The following is a 6,417-nucleotide window of genomic DNA, read 5'->3' as shown; positions in this document are numbered from 1 at the left end:
ATTACACAAACGTAATCACTTGTATAATTTGAATCTATTTTAAGGATAAAGGAGGTGTCAGGGATATGTATCAAAGGAGTGGAACACATGTTTAGCATTTGCTAGCCTCAAAGTTTGATTCCTAGCACTAAATAATCCTCTCACCCCCAGCACTTCCAATTAAACTTTCTGGAATCAGGCCTAGGTAAACAAGCCTGAAGCAGGGGTTAATGAGGATTAAGAAAACAAGACAGGGCAGAGCAATAAAACACAGCCAACCAGAATTTTGTTCCCCGGCATCCCATATGGTCCCCTGAGCCTGCCAGAAATGATTTCTGAGTGCATAGCCAGGAGTAACACCTGTGCACAGCTGGCTGTGAAAGAAAAAAAAAGAAGACAGACATAAGAGAGAAAACCATAGGGTCAGGGGTCTCCCAGCCTCTTGAACTGAGAGTCTGGACTGTCCTCCACCTATAATATTTATTGTTCAGTGACAATCAACATGGGAGAAAGGGAAAGATAACAGGCAAATACCTATCTAATACTAATCAAGCCTAAATGAGTCTCTACCTTTCAGGAAGTGAAGTGTGAAGGGAAGAGGATTGTCTTCATCCCAGAGAGGTGGCAAGACAAAAGAGTGAATATAGTATCTCTACCTTTAGGGCATTCCTGCAGGTACTTGAGCTCTCATAATTTAGAAATTAAGAGCCCTTAGATTACTTTTTTGCACCCCTCTCTTCTGACTATCAATTCTGTAACAAAACTTATTTCTTGGGTGTCTTCATATCAGACAACAACTCCCCTCCCCAAATAGTACCATAAGTACTAAACACCTTAGGGGAGTACTGATGTATCAGAACCTGGGTGCCAGGCCATGTGCCCTGGGTTCCCAAAGCATTGCTGAAGAAAGTGCCTGAAAAACATGACAATAAAGGGACTGCCCACGGTTTATTCTACCAGTATTAACCTTCATTTTCTTTTATTGAAAACTCTAACAGTTCACGACAATCTGGTGAGCAAGAATTGGTCTTTATTTTATGCTGGCTTAAATGAGCCACAAAAAAGACCATAAACAAATAGCAAGCATTGTTTCATAATTTTCTAATTACATATTTAATTTTGAGGTAAAATGTTGCTTGTAAAATGAAGTGGATTATTATGTTTACATATTAAATTGACTACATAATTCACTTAAGTACAGTGGTATACTTAATTTATTTAAGTTAAGATGTCTCAAAATGTTTATAGGGGCCGGAGAGATAGCATGGAGGTTAGGAGTTTGCCTTGCATACAGAAGGTCCGTGATTGGAATCCCGGAATCCCATATGGTCCCCTGAGCCTGCCAGGTGTGATGTCTGAGCATAGAGCCAGGAGTAATCCTTGAACGCTGCCAGGTGTGACCTCCCACAAAAACAAAAAAAAAAGTTTATAGAATAATATCCTCAAAAGTGCCTAAGAAAATTTGGAGAACTTAGATATTTGCCATGAAAGTGGTATTATTTTATGGAGGGCACCAAGACCAAACAGGTGTATGAAATAAAAAATTATTAGATGTGAACACCAAATCCAAAGTCAACTACAACAGAAACTATACCTAATTTACAACAGGCTAGATACAGAAGGGACCACTTACACTAGCAGCCCGGAGGCCAAAGGAGAGGCAATATGGGATGCTGGGAACAGGGTTGGAGGGAGGACAACATTGGTGATGGGAATGCCCCTGATTCAATGTCACTATGTACCTGAAATAATACTGTGAATGATTTGTAATCCACTTTGGTTAAAATAAAATTTATTTATATAAAAAATGTGTTTATCTGAATGAAAGAAAAAAGTGGTATTATTTTATTTTTATTTATTTTTCTTCTTCAAAAGTGGTATTATTTTAAAAGGAGTATTCTTTCAAAAGTTCATTTGATAAAGAGTTTCTATAGGCAATTAGAAAAAATGTTTTTTTCTTTTTATTTATTTCATACTCAGGTTTGTATGATTATTTTTACAAAACAACAATATCTAGTAATACACAATGAATGTTATGAACTAAATATTAAATATGTTGTTAGGTAAAATGAATAAAATTTTAGGCATACTAGGTGTTATATTTTCTTTTTTTTTTTTTTCGGGCCACACCCGTTTGATGCTCAGGGGTTACTCCTGGCTAAGAGCTCAGAAATTGCCCCTGGCTTGGGGTGACCATATGGGATGCCAGGGGATCAAACCGCGGTCCTTCCTTAGCTAGCGCTTGCAAGACAAACACCTTACCTCTAGCGCCACCTTGTCAGCTCCAGGTAATTGATACATACTATTGTATGTCTCAAAAACTATTTACTGCATGTTATTGTTGAATACATTATTTCTGAAGAATACTATAGCATCAAATAGAGATTAAGAATGGACACTTGAGAAGTCAGAAATAAAAGCATATAATCTTTTCTTGCTTCTGTACAAAGCACATTTACATCTTTTTTTTATTTTTGCAAAATGGAAAATTTAAAAAGTAGACTTAGGCATCATAGGACCTTAAAAAAAGGCAAGTTTAATTTAAGAAAATCAAAGGAGAATTAAAATTTATTTCTTTACGTCCTTCTGACATTTAAGAAAAACATAAGCCAAATCTGTATTAACTGTCATAATGAAGAACAAGATCTACTAGTATTTAAAATGAATATGCCAGTAGAGTTAAGTTTCTAAGGTATAAATATTTATATCCTAGTTCTATGATCAAAGCAGATGAAAAATTTATTGTTCAAAGAGAATTAAAGTCAGAGTTACACTAAGAATATAATTTTACATGTTCATTTGACAAATATTTGTTAGGAATGTAATATTACTGTGCAAGTGATTCAAGAACACCAAGTAAGATGTTAACCAAACCTTAATTAATGTTTCCAGGGATTATAGTGATGATATTAGGAGGTGCTTTGGTCTCTTTTGAGAGAAATGAATCAGAGCATACACATTTATATTTTAATATATTGCCTAATTTCGGAAGAATGTTAGTTCTTGCATCCTCTTTCATGTTAAAGGCTATGCCAGTTATGTAGATATTTTTGAATCCTACTGTTCTCAGCTTTCCAATACTAGATTTGAGGATAAGTAAATTCTTGTTCAATTTTCAAGGCACTGCTTAAGAGGCCTTGGAAGAAGCCATGAATCTGTAAAAGGAGAAACATCCCTGCTTGTTTTATATCTTGCTCTTTTCATTCTAGATCCTGTATTATTCCAGCCATATTTCTTCACCTTAACATCAACAATTTCATGATCCTCTTGTTAACCACTGTAAAAAAAGATAGCTTTGTTTTTTGATGTTCTTTAAATGCTGGCAATAGGTAGGAGTACTCAAAGACCTGAGATCTTTATAGTTTTCTTCTCCAAATTCTAATAATTCTTCCCCTTAACATCAACAATTTCATGATCCTGTTGTTAACCACTGTAAAAAAGACAGCTTTGTTTTTTGATGTCCTTTAAATGCTGGCAATAGGTAAGAGTACTCAAAGACCTGAGATCTTTATAGTTTTCTTTTCCAAATTCTAAGAAGTAATAATTCTCATTTCTTTTTTTTTTTTTGTTCTTTTTTTTTATTAAGGTCTTGCCAAAGACCTTCAATTTCTCTGTTTTTGTTCTTCTAAGCATCATCTTTCTTTTCTAATTTTGAGATATGCTAGTTTTATTGTTTATTTTATTTTTATCTATATTTTTATTTTATTTTTGGGCCACACCCGGTGACACTCAAGGGTTAGTTACTCCTAGCTATGTGCTCAGAAATTGCTCCTGGCTTGGAGGACCATATGGAACACCAGGGGATCCAACCACTGTCCATCCTGGGTCAGCCACATGCAAGGCAAACACCCTACCACTGTGCGATCGCTCCGGCCCCTAGTTCTCTTGTTTTGTTTTGTACTTAAATACTTAGTTCAAAAACTTACATTATTTATATTAAAATGACTCATGGTTTTTGATGAAAGTCTATATTGTACAAAGGCAAAGGTTAATATTAGACAAGGACAACTATCCTTGGATAGGGGGAATGTGGTGTTGATTTCTAGTACAATTTTATAAACATTAATCATAATCTGTATCATACAAACCTAGTCTGTTCTCTATAATATTCAGTCCAAGAACACTAACATTCTTTTGTTTGATTAAAATTTTATTGTCATTAGTAGTACTAATATATATGAACTTATAAGTATATGAAGTTGTATCGTTTATATTAGAATTTGAGAAAAATGTGTCATAATTCTTGACATATAAGAAATATCATGAGTGTATTTGTTGCACAAATAAGTATAGAGATATTACTTATTTTCTAAATTTTAGTTGTCCTACTACAGACACACTTACTGTATTTGATATTTTCCAGTATTCTTTCAACATCAAATATTCATTGTTATAGTCTTTGTTTCTATATAGACAATCCCAAGACTTTATATGAATTGTTTCCATAAGCAATCAACAAATTTTATTTTGTTTAGGTCTTATATTTTCCCTACTGCCCACAACTTACCATAGTTGATAGGAAAATAGTCATCACTAACATCAATAAAATTACAATGATGTTATATAAGTATTCACTGAAATATTTTAATTTATATTACAAGAAATAGTATCTTGCTATTTGAGTTATTGATGCTACAAAGTAATAATGTTTTATACTTCTGAATTTTATAAATTTTTCCATATTATTTATACTTTCTGAATTTACTTGTTTAAATTTAAAATCTAATCTCATTAAAATGACTCACTCTTTTGTATTAAGATTAAAATTTAAAAAATTTTTCATAATCTATGCAATGAATCAACTGTTTAATGATTTAGTGAATAGATTAATATTCTCTAAAATTCACGATAAAATATAATTCTGTTATAAAATCATTATGTATTATTATACTTTTTTTCTGGAATTGGTAGAAAAATTTTTTCCTCACATCAATGAAAATTTTTATTATTTTTGGAGGTTTTTCTGTGAATTTTGTGTATGCTTTTTACATATTCTGAATAAAAGTAGCTTTTTCAGGAAAAAAAATCTCAATAAAAAGGGGATAAAAGTAAATTTCTCAATCAAAGTCATTTACTATAAAGCTGCAGCTAACATCATGATCAATAGTGGAAAAACAAAAAGCCTTTCCTCTAAGATGAGATACAAGATAAGGTTGCCCAATCTTACTATATGGAATTATTATTCTATATAGTATTGAAATTTATTTCAATAGTAATTAGACTACAATGAGATATTAGTGGAAACTATATTGGAAAATAATTGTGCCAGTCAACTATGCTGATAGCATGTTACTATGGTTAGAAAGCCCCGAAGACTAAAAATAATACTCCAGGAAACAATAAATTTATACAGTAAAGTTACAGGCTACACAGAATTTAATGGCATTTCTACTTGCAAACAATGAGATATAAGAGGGGAAAACAATAGCTTCATTCACAATAATGCCTCAAAGAAAATCAAGTACCTAGGAATCAGCAAAAGAAGTCAAAGACTTATAAAAAGAAAACTACAAATCAGTGCTAAAAGAAATAGAAGGTACAAGGAAATAGAAACACACCCCCTCCCACTTCATGAATGAAATATTAATTTCAACATAGCAGTACTACCCAAAGTACTATGCAGATTGAATGCAATCCCTACAAACATACCAGAACAGATTAAATGCTGATAAAATTTACATGGTTTCAGAAAACATTGTGAATAGTCAAAGCAGTGCTTGCTCTGAAACACATACACTAAATAGCCAAAGCAATTCTAGAAAAATATGGGACACATTTCTTCCTACAACTTTCTACTTCAGTTGTAGTAGTCAAGATTATTAAGGAATAGAAATGAGAGCCCAGCAATAGAATCTGATAGATCAGTTAATATTCAATAAAATAATCTGGGAGTGTGAAAAAGAGCAAAGGAAGCCTCAAAAATGATATTGAGAAAACTGGCAAATCACCTGGAAAAAAATGAACTTTGACCACCAGATTTTATGTTACACGGAAGTCAACTCAAAATGATTAAAGACGTTGACAGCAGAGTTCAATCAAAGACTTCCTAGCAGAACTCAGTCTATAAATTAAATTGAGGAAACATACACAGAAATTTTCACAAAATTAAATCTAGAGACATCTTACAATGACTTAATCTCAAAAGGAAAAATGTTAGGGGTGGGGGAAAAATAAAAAAATTAAAATCTAAAAATTGAGCTTCCATATGATCCAGCAATTTTCTTATCATCACTAACCAAGGAACCCAAAACAAAGAGACATTTATGCCCTTGTGTTCATTGCATCACTATTCACAATTGACATTATTTGGAAACAACTCAAGAACAAATGACTGAAAAATAAGTTGTGATTTACCTACATATATATATATATATATATATATGTGTGTGTGTGTGTGTGTGTGTGTGTGTGTGTGCAATAGACTACTACTCAGCTATA

This window comes from Suncus etruscus, chromosome 2 (genome assembly GCF_024139225.1).
Source record: "Suncus etruscus isolate mSunEtr1 chromosome 2, mSunEtr1.pri.cur, whole genome shotgun sequence".
NCBI lineage: Eukaryota > Metazoa > Chordata > Mammalia > Eulipotyphla > Soricidae > Suncus > Suncus etruscus.
Note: the sequence above shows the minus strand (reverse complement) of the source record.